We start from the raw sequence: 11,974 nt of genomic DNA on the forward strand, positions 1-11,974 counted from the left end.
AGTATACTTGACTTTTCTAATAAAGCTTGTTGCCAACATGTTGGTAACCTGTTTTTCAATTTTTGTCCTTCTTTCTGCACCCACCTTCCTTCTCCTTCGACACACAAGTTTTGCTTCGGGATCCACCATTGGCTTATAGTTGAAGTGTTATGGATCAATTGTAGACATGTCTATAGGGGTCCAAGCAAAAATATTCATATTTTCTGTCAAAAAGTGAGATAGTTTCTCTAAGATAGGCGTGGCAACTCAGATCCTACCTTGACAATCTTCATCTCTTCTGGTCCGATTTTCACTTAGGAAAGCTCTCTTTCAGGAATTGGTCTTTCGTGTTGGCCATTATGCTCCTTGGTTCTACAATCCAATTCTTTTATCAGAATCTATTATTTCCCTGGGATCAAAACTAGCTTCTTAAACAAAGCTGAACCTTGTGGCTTTTTTTTTTGTGGATTGTCATCTTAATTGACTCCCTATAACATTGTCTTGCCTTCCTTTGGTCACCTAAAACCCTTACCACTTTAAAATCATCATTGATAAATTTCATAGCAAGGTGTAGAGTTTAGATTACAGCTCCTAAGGCGTTTAGTGTTGGTCTCCTATTATTGTGTTGAAGGGTGATATTGTGCTTACAACTAGGAATCAAACTATGACTGTCTTAGCCAACGGGTGCCCCCCAAAAGTGATCCTAAACTTCAAATACTCAAGAAGAGTAATTGAGTGACTCGAGAACCCCACCAAATCTTCATCAAACAAGATCACGCTTTCCCTCAGGATTTGGAGTTTTTCGAATAATTGATAATACATGGCATCCGTCGAGTTGCCATTATCAATTAGCAAGCAATGGACTTCCCTATTGGCCACCATTGTAGATATCAAGAGAGGATCATCATGTTCTTGGATTATTCCCTAGTAGTCCGAATCATCAAAGTAAATTGGAGGAGCCTTTTGTCTTCGATAAGTTGCCATTACCTCCCTGGCATATTTCTTTCAAGCATTGCTTGTTGGTCCTTCAGTGGCTGAATCATCAAAGTAAATTGGAGGAGCCTTTCGTCTTGGTGTTTCCTAATAAATTGTCATTACCTCCTTGGCATATTTCTTTCAGGCGTTGCTTGTCGGTCCTTTTGTAGCAAATCCTCCGGATATCACATAAATAACTTCATATGTCCTTTGCTCTTCACATCGTATTAGAGATAAAATTCATTTAGTTAGTTATTAGAAGTTATTTGAGTAAGTTAGTTGGTTACTCAAGTTATAGTTACTAGAAGTTATTTGAGTAAGTTAGTGTTGGTTACTCAAGTTACTTATTTTCTATCTTTGTATAAATACATCAACTTTGTAATACTTGAATGAATGAATTGAGTGAATCCTAAAATTGTTTTTCATCTATCTTTCATTTCTTTCATTCCTAATATGGTATCAGAAGTTTTTGCTTCCGTGTCTCTTGCTTCATATTGAAGCTATTTATGGTTCTGCACGGTGGTGTGGATAGTGCTGCAAGCCCTCATTTTGCGGCGTTGAGCCCTGACTCGAGGGGACGTGTTGCGAGTCCCACATCGGATGGTTCACGAGGATGATTCAGTTCTTATATAACTGGGTAGACCACCACCTTATAAATCGTCTTTTAAGGGGACCTTTCGGATGCCTGGTTGGTTCTTTTTTTTTCTCTCATGGTCATGGATGTCATTGATGATTAAGTTCTTATATAACTGGGTAGGCCACCCCCTTATGAATCATTTTTTTAAGGGGACCTTTCGGATGTCTGGTTGGTTCTTTTTTTTTTTTCTCTCATGGCCATGGATGTCATTGATGATTAAGTTCTTATATAACTAGGTAGGCCACCCCCTTATGAATCGTTTTTTAAGGGGACCTTTCGGATGCCTGGTTGGTTCCTTTTTTTCTCTCTCTTGGCCATGAATGTCATTGATGATTAAGTTCTTCTATAACTAGGTAGGCGATCCCTTTATAAATCGTTTTTTCAGGGGACCTTTCGAATGCCTGGTTGGTTCTTTTTTTTTTTCTCTCATGGCCATGGATGCCATTGATGATTAAGTTCTTATATAACTGGGTAGGCCACCCCCTTATGAATCATTTTTTAAGGGGACCTTTCGGATGTCTGGTTGATTCTTTTTTTTTTTCCTCTCTCATGGCCATGGATGCCATTGATGATTCTAACCCCTTCATCATTCTTCTGACAATCTTGGCATTACCTTAGTTTCTCATCCTTTCATCGTGTTCTCGGCAAATGCTTAGTTGCTGATGTGGTGTTGTGGATGAATTGGTGTGGAGCGGTTGCGGTGCTCGTTTATGCCACCGCATTGTGGTACCTCTTCGAGTGTGTCGGTTACAATTTCTTGTCCTTCGTCACTAAAGTTTTTGCCAACAAGCTTTGATACTTGCTTTGGACTCTTGGAAGCAGTCGAAGTTGGTCAAAGATTTCTCGACGTTTTTGTTTTGACCGATGTATTTCTGACATGTTTCGCTATATTTCATGTTTTCAGATTTTTTTTTCTTTTCTCTTTCTTCTTTAATGTTGATGTATTGTATTCTCCAAGCTAGAAGTGTTTTCAACACATTCCAGCTTGCGGGGGGGTATTAGAGATAAAATTCATTTAGTTAGTTATTAGAAGTTATTTGAGTAAGTTAGTTAGTTACTCAAGTTATAGTTACTAGAAGTTATTTGAGTAAGTTAGTGTTGGTTACTCAAGTTACTCATTTTCTATCTTTGTATAAATACATCAACTTTGTAATACTTGAATGAATGAATTGAGTGAATCCTAAAACTGTTTTTCATCTATCTTTCATTCCTAATACATCGTTCTTGAGAAAGTGAACATTTTTCGGGTGACGACTTGATCATTTTTTCCTGAGAAGGTGATTGATGGAAATATTGTTTTCTCGAAGACGGTGATCTCCTTTGGGGAGATTTTCTCCTTACCTAATGGATGACATCTTTGGGTTCTTCCTTAGGCGAAGATCGTGAACACCTTCTCGGAGAAGGTAAGTGTCTCCTCCACTTGGGAGGGCTTCGGGATCTTCTCCACCGAATTTTTTCTATATTGCCTTCCTTGTCGTCTTGAATACACACCACCATATTTAACAAATCTCTCCAATTGTCCTTGTTGAATGAGGTCTTCAATTGCTTTAGCAAGGTGTATGCATTCCTCGGTTTCTTGTCCAATTGCCTTATGATACGCACAATACTTCTCCAGATTAGTGTTCGCATGCACCCTAATCGGTTTGGGATTATCCAAACCTGCTTGTTTGAATTTTACCTTGAATACCTCCTTCAAATACAACTTCTAGAAGAATTTAGAGGAGTGTAATGCTCAAATCTAGAGCTTCTCTCAAGATCGAAGCTTTTTTTCCCTCATTGCTCATTTTTCTTTGTTATGCTATATAGAAAGTTATCAGAAGGTCGTTTCCCATTCTCAGGTCTACCTATAATACTTTTCCTGCCTCCAACACGTTCTCATAATTGATGTATTTTTCACTTTCTTCAAGAACTCCTCCATGGTAGTTGGAAGTGTTTTTGATATGGAGACATGGAACAACATACCTTTTCGTACTCCATCCTTTGCTAACATCAAAGTTATGCTCAGGTTTAGATTTTGTGGCTCCTTGGCTTCTCAGTTGAACCACACAATGCATTCTCTTAGAGGTTCCTACAATCCTTGCTTAATTTTCTTTAGATTTGCCTTTGTTTTGGGTCTTGCCTTGCTAGTGGCAAAGGTAGAATGAAACTTCTCTCGCAAGTCTCGCTATGAGCTTATGGAACCTCTCAGAAGTGACTGTAACCACTTCAGTGCTGCTAGTTTGAGTGACAATCGAAATGCTCTACACATTTTCAAATTGTTCGCTCCTCGATATGATAGGGCGAATTCAAATCCCAACAAATGATCATCGGGATTGGTAAATCCATTGTAGAATTCCATCGTTGGGAGTTGTTGCAACTGTTTTGAAACTCGGATCCTTAGGACATTGTCGGGAAATGACAAGTTGAATGGAATAGCCTCATCCTCGGTTGGCTCTCCCACTTGTGGTGGCCTTTTCCATGGATAAAGACTCGAATCCGTTGAAGAATAATTGTTGTCCTTATAATTTCGTCATTTCCGATGAGATCTACTTTTGTCAAACTTAGCATGCTCAAATTTGAGTTCTTCAATTACTTTTTTTTTATTATTGTTTCTTCATCTTCTTGTGTTGTTTTTCTTACTTTTGATTCTTCTCTTCGATCATACTTTTCACAATTCACAATGAACTAACTATGTCTTCCTCGTTGTGCATCTAATGAGGAGACACCTTCAAACTTTGAGGTTTTTCAGTTGGCGTGACTGAAGCTTCTTCGCCATCATGTGCTCCAACAAGTATTGCATTAGCGACGATCGATGGTGGACGAATCGCCACGGATGAAGCTCTTTGATTGCATGTTTTCACCATTCCAAACCTGATTTTTCAGACCGCCAGTTAAAGAGCCCCCCTTTCTAGTGCCAATGTTTAGTTCTAGAGATGAAGATTTGGTTCAGAAGCTCGGTCCATAGTGGAGATCATAACTGATCTATGGAGACATGCTTTAGCAGTGGATCATGACAACGTCCAGCAAGTACCATGATGGCAGTGTGAGACCTGCATTCACTCCAACACTAGTTAGTGGAAATCTTAAGTTGAGTGAAGAATCGAATTATAGTTAGTTACATACTAGAGCTTTACGGTTTTTTATACCACTCGTTAGGACGGAAAAAACAATTATTCAAGTGTCACTAATGCTTTCCCGCTGTCATTACTTGTGGTTCGAGCTTCCTTCACCTAGGTTACGTGCAAGGCATGGGCTTTATCCATGTTAGGAAAAGAGTGTTGCTAGGTGCACCTAGCATTATTGCTGGTGCACCCAGCATTCTAAAAAAATGACGAAATTGCCCTTGTTTGATTTTCCTCTTCCGGATCAACTTGATCCGTAACTTTTGGATCAACTTAATCCGGAAGTCTCTTACGGATCAAGTTGATCCGGAAGAGAAAAAATAAAAATTTTGTTAATTATACAATATATTTAAAGATATTTATTTTATTAATTATAATATATTTATAAATATTGATTTATTATAAATAATTAATGCTAATCAATCATAATCATAATTCATGCTAATCAATCAATCATGCTAATCAATCATAATTCTCTAAAAGAGGATATAAATAATTTCAGAGTTAGCAATCATAATGCAGTTTTTGAAATTGCTAATTCTGAAAATATTTATATCCTCTTTTAGGGAATTATGATTGATTAGCATAATTTATTGATTAGCATGAATTATGATTATGATTGATTGATTAGCATGATTGATTGATTCTGAAAATTGCTAACTCTGAAATTATTTATATCCTCTTTTAGGGAATTATGATTGATTAGCATGATTGATTGATTAGCATTAATTATTTATAATAAATCAATATTTATAAATATATTATAATTAATAAAATAAATAAATATATTTAATTATATTATAATTAATGAAATATATATCTTTGAATATCTTGTATAATTAACAAAATTTTTATTTTTCCTCTTCCGAATCAACTTGATCCAGAAGAGGAAAATTAAACAAGGATAATTTTATTATTTTGTTAGAATGCTGGGTGCACCAGCAATAATGCTGGGTGCACCTAGCAACACTCTTAGGAAAATGCATCCCGGATCCAGGTATCTCACTTCATTCTGAGTGGCATAATTAATATTGATGACACAATTAATATTCAATGAATTTTATAAGGATGAAAGCATTGTCGTATTCATCTATTTACGTACAATCACACGGTGCCTATTCATTTTTATTAATATTGATGACAAAATTAATTATGCTTATTCAGTAATAATTAATAATTATACAAATAATTAAGGTCACAATTAAACATAAATATTAGGTTTAATTTTTCATTTAATTATTAATTTAACCTCTGCCCATGATGATATTTACAAACATGCCCCACCTACTTTCTTTTATATATCACTAGTTTTTTACCAGCATGAGATTAACAGTTTGTTTGTTTGTGTAAGCATAGAGTATTTTTTATGTAATTCTTTTATATAAGAAATAATTTTCCCAAAAAAATGTTTAATTTTCTTTAATTATTTATCGTGACATATAATAAATAAAACATCCCAAAAATAAGTCAATGTAATAAATATAAAGATAACATAAAAAAGAAATTGAGTTGTTAGGTAACAAAACATTTTGATGTTAGAAATAGGTTTCTCATCATTATTTAAACATATTTTGTTATTTGTAAATGATTATAAATTGTTGAAACATATATTTAATTCTTCAATTATTTGTCACATGCCCAAAATATTCGATAAATAAAATAAAATCAACATAGTGAAATTGTTAATAAATTATTGACCAATTATTTCTTATAACAATTTACATTATTTTTATTGGAAATAACATAAATTAATAATTAATTAATGAGGAAGGATCAAGTTACACCGGTGTAACTTTGACAACTATTACATCATTTTTATAACTTATATAGAATGTGATTTTTATTGATCCGACTATTGAATTATATTTACATATTATTAAGATCGTTTGTATTAAATTTTGCCAAAATTAAACAATAACAAGAAAGTATGCAAATGATCCATATTTTAATATATTTTAAAATATTTATATTACGTCGATTTTAATTTATATCAACAAGGTAGAATATGATTTTTGATTAATATAAAATTTTGCATATATGATCTATGTGAAAGAGATTTTCATCTGATTTTTAAGGAAACATTATCATCGAGTTGAAAGTTATAAAATAGTACAATAGCTGTCAAATCCACAGTATAATTTGATCCCTTTTCTTAATTAATATAGGATATTATATGTAGGAATACATGATGAATTATATTTTGAAGTTTAATAAAAGGAAAATCTTTGTTGGAGTATGTTTTTTATATGAAACATATCAAAGTTTCAATCTTATGTTATATTTTCGTGCCAATTTGAAACAACAAATCAATATTAATGAATATACAAATAAAGAAATACTATTGTAATAAATATTAAGAAAATGGATAAGAAATATGTGATAAAAATAATATATTGTAGCAATACTTGATTTAAATCTTAAAAGACTTCTCAATATATAATATTTGAAGTCATATTTAAATTATTTCTATTATTACAGAAATATTTTTTAATAGATTTTCAGTAGAAAAGATGTAAAATATTTTTATTATTAACCAAAATTAACAAAAAAAAATCATTTATATATGTTTATTAGGAATTTTTTTATCAATTGCAAATTTTTATTTATTAATTTTATCATTAAAATAAAAAAATATAGTAAAATCTACTTATTTAAACGTTCTATATTAAATTTTCATATGAAAAAACTAACAAATATTAAAAATTGTTACATTTATGTCAATTAATTGACATCAAATAAGGCTCAAATATAGGAATCAATAAAAATTTAAAAACGTTTTTACATGATAATTTTTTTAATTTCATTTTGTTTTATCACATTAATGTTTAAAATTTATATTTTTATAATAAATTTAATTATTCAATTATCTGATTCAAAATAAATATGTCTGTCCTATCATCAATTTACCATTCTAAACTCTAAAACAAATTGTATACAGTTAGTGTGCAATTTTTATTTTTAATATAATTAAAATTATAGTGCATAATCATAAATTTTCCACTCTAAATTATAAAAAATAAAATTAAAATTTCACTTCTTATACATATACTTACTATTATAAATATTACCTTTTTATTATGTATCGTTTCCTAATAAGAATCTTCCTGTCTAATATTACAAATTGGCAAAATGATTTATAATTCAGAATTCAATCCGACAATAAGATGTATCTTAATGAAAAAAAATTAATGTAACATTTCACTTTGTGAATTAATGTATTTCTTAATTTAAAGTTTTTAAATATTAGATAAGTTAATGGTTATGAAAATATTTAAATATAATTTAAATGATACAATTGCCTTAAATTTAATTTAATGATACGTTAATAAGCATTAAATATAAATTAAATGATACAATTTAAATTACATGTAACATTTGGTCAAAATAAATTCTATTTAAATAGTACAATAGATAATATTATTAATGGCATATATTTAAATATTTTCAAGATAAATTCTATTTAAATGATACAATTTAAATTACATCAAACATTTGGTCAAAATAAATTCTATTAAAAATAATATTATTAATGGCATAAATTTAATTTTAAAATATTTTTTTAAATATAGAATTGTTCCTAATTAAAAATTTCTATTAATTTCTACTAATTATAATTAAGTCAAAATTAATTTATGATAAGAAAAATGAATTAGAAAGTTTTAAAATATTAAATTAAATTAAATATGAATAAATGAATTTTAAATTTTTAAATTTTAAGGATTAAAATTTTGTCTTTTCTAATGCCAACAAATTTTAAAGTTTTTATTCTAACAAATTAAAAATAAAGGATTGTTCTCTCACATTAATTTATTTTTTGATTTTTCTTATAATTTTTTATTATATATTTTTTTGAAAAATAAGAAATTTTCATTATTTTTTTTAAATTATGTATTGAGTTGGTGTCTATTAAATTTTCACATGAAAATGATAAATATTAGGCAAAATTGTAAATTTGATCCCCTAGTTTATCTTCAGTTTTGAATTTGGTCCCAAGTAATTTAATTCACGGATTCGTTCCTCCTATTTTGTAAAATCGTGCAATGTTGTCCCCTAGACCACAATTGGACGTTGACCGTCACAAATGAATGTTGACTGTCACGTGTCACGTTCTTATTGGATGATGACTCACGTGTCATGTTCTGATTGGTCAATGAAAACAACAATGCATTTCATCTTTCATGGAGTTGACATCTAATCAGAACATGACAAGTGACCGTCATCATTCAATAAGAGTGTGACACATGACAATCAACATCACTTCCTAACGGTCAACGGTCCAATTGTGACCTGAGGGACCAACATTGTACGATTTTACAAAATAGGAGGACCCAATTCGTGAATTAAACTACTGGGGGACCAAATCTAAAACTAGAGATAAACTGAGGGACCAAAAATGTAATTTTGCCTAAATATTATAAATTATGCTACATTTATATGCATTCGTTGACACGAAATAAGACTAAAATTTAACAATTAATAAATATTAAAAATGTTTATGCCTAATGTATTTATAAAATAAATTAAAAAGTGGAATATTTTTATCACATAATTATTTTATTCAAAAATTTTAAAATAAATTATACAATGTGCATATTTTAAAAATGACCTTATTTGGATAAATTTTGATCTTTGGAATTCTATAAACATTTGTAGAAACAAAAGGATGTCGTATAATGCCATATAAAATGAGAATGAGATAAGATAACTCTTTAGCATCCATGTTAAAAATATGTATATCAAACGAATTTTCAGCAACATAATTAAGCATCACAAAATGATCATGATGAAACTAATAAAATTTTGACATTCAGAATTGACCATATTAAAATACAAGATTATCCAAGGTTAACGAAAACTGTAGTAGTACATTACCATTACTCCATTAGGATCCATTCTATATGCTTTCCTAGACAACAACTTGTGTCTCGAAACTCATTGAATGTTTTAGTTATAAGAATTTCGTGCTACAAAATAAAATAAATTTATTATAATACTGCATTATATATTTACATGACCAAAAAAATTATCTTTATAAATTAAAAATTAGACGAAAAAACATATGGTAACCTTAGATGGATCAACTTTGGCACAAAAAGTCTTGAACCACTTAGTGAAAATACTATTGTTGGGTATATATCATCCCATAAAATAACCAACAACAAACAAACCTTGCTCTTCTTCTATTTTCTCTTTTTTGCTCTTCAAATATTTTGGATGACAATTAACATTCCGATAAAAGTCCTTTACATGCTGTTATTTGTTTAAATAGAATAATAATAATATAATAATAATAAAAATAAATTTCAAAAAGATATTGAAAAAATAGCATATAAAAAATATAAGTTGCAGAGACAAAGTTGTATTTAGTGCTTTAGTTTTTTTCTTTTCCTTATCAAAAGATGACTTGTTGAACTTTACCCCCAAAGTCTTTTAATTATCTTCTGTCTAATTTAATTTGAAAGTTTAATGTATAAGTGGCAATATACTTGTAAAAAAAATGTCAATAAACATCCAACAATACAAAGAAAACAAAAATGAGGGAGAAAAAAAAATTAAAAGTGCTCACACCCACCAAATACTAAAATTGCTAAGCATTATCCATTATTGAAATTGTCAAAACAATAAATCAAATAACCCCTAACAAAACCGTATAACAATGGAAAATGAACATGAAGAAGCAAACAAAAAAGAATCAAGGAAAAAAATGAAATAAAGTTAATTGAAGAGTTTTGCACTTGAAATCAATCGAAGTATTGAAAAGAGAATATGAACCAAGGAGAAACAACTTGAAAAGTAAAAAAAAAAAAAGTGAAAGGAGAACCACAAATTTCACAACCAAGAAGAGAAAAAATAAATATCCAAGTGAAAGATCCACATTAAATCAAATAAAAATAAAATAAATTTTAAGAAAATAAGAGAAAATCTGAAATATATAAAAATAAAAAAGAAAAGAAAAAGGCATAGACACAAATCTGATTGTTAGAAAGATTAACAGATTTGAAACCAACGATGATAATGACCCTATGGATTGAATTAGAACACACAAGAAAAGTATTATAATATTACAAATAGTAATTAAAAGAAAAAATATTCTATAAAAACTACTTATAGATCTAGGAGATACGTATATATGGGTGTTGTTAACTTCTTGGTAAATGTATCAATTTGTTCAAGTAGTAAATTAAATGGTAAGATCGAGTGTCAAGTCCACAAAAACTTTAATTGTACTTAAAGTTCGTATATATCTAATTCTTAAGCAATTAATGAATTGAGTCGAATCTTGTTCGGTGATGATGCATAAATATAATTTTGACGTAAATTAAACTACAAAGCAAAGAATGTGCAAGGGTGAGGAAACAAACATTCAGAGCAGTGAAGTGATGTTGATGCAGAGTTATGGAACGTGTTGGGGACTCAGCCTACCGAAACTACTCTTGATGCAATTGTTAATGATTTTTTTCTATTTAACGTTAATCCGATAATTGCCCACATCTACTAACCTTCTCTAATTATGATTCCTCATGTAAGAGAGCTTAAATCACCTAATATCACTCTTAATCCCTTAAGAGTTACATCAAATAATTTGCATTACGAGTAGAGATGCATATATAAATTAGGCTAAACGATACCATTTTATCCCTAGAGATGGATCACCTAGATGTTCTTTTTAAGTTCTTAGAATATGAATATTTTTCAATTTCTAAATCCTAAAACACTAAATGAGAATGGATGATCAGACCATAAACATGGTAATAAGCATAGAAAAGAAACAATAATATCAACATAACATTAAATAGATAGTTAGAATCATCACATCAAGAGAGTTTGGTTTGCAGAGCTCTCAACAACGATGGGTTTATCCTTTCATTGTCATGAGAGACTTACAAATACAAAAGGTAAGATGAAATGGAAGAGAATGGAAGAAAAATGGAATGAAATGGATTGTCTGGTGCTCTAGAGAGTGATTTTTCCTTCTACCTCCAATGGTTGCCCTGCTTCTCTCTATACTTTTTACGTTATGCTCCTAGCCAATGAATGAATATCCCTTTTTTCAAAATATCTTCCCACTTGTTATTAACTTGGCACCGCCACTATACGCTAAGCACAATGCTCGCACTAAGTGCGCATGTGCAGCTAGATTAAGTGACCACGTGCTAAGCCGCAGGGTGTGCGTGGTAGCTAGCTTCCAAGGTGACTTCTTGTGCTAAGCAGACTTCTTGGGCTGAGTGGTCCTTATACGCTAAGCAAAGTTGTTGTGCTGGGTGCGACACTCAGTTCTTCA

This window comes from Glycine soja, chromosome 11, assembly GCF_004193775.1.
Source record: "Glycine soja cultivar W05 chromosome 11, ASM419377v2, whole genome shotgun sequence".
Lineage (NCBI taxonomy): Eukaryota > Viridiplantae > Streptophyta > Magnoliopsida > Fabales > Fabaceae > Glycine > Glycine soja.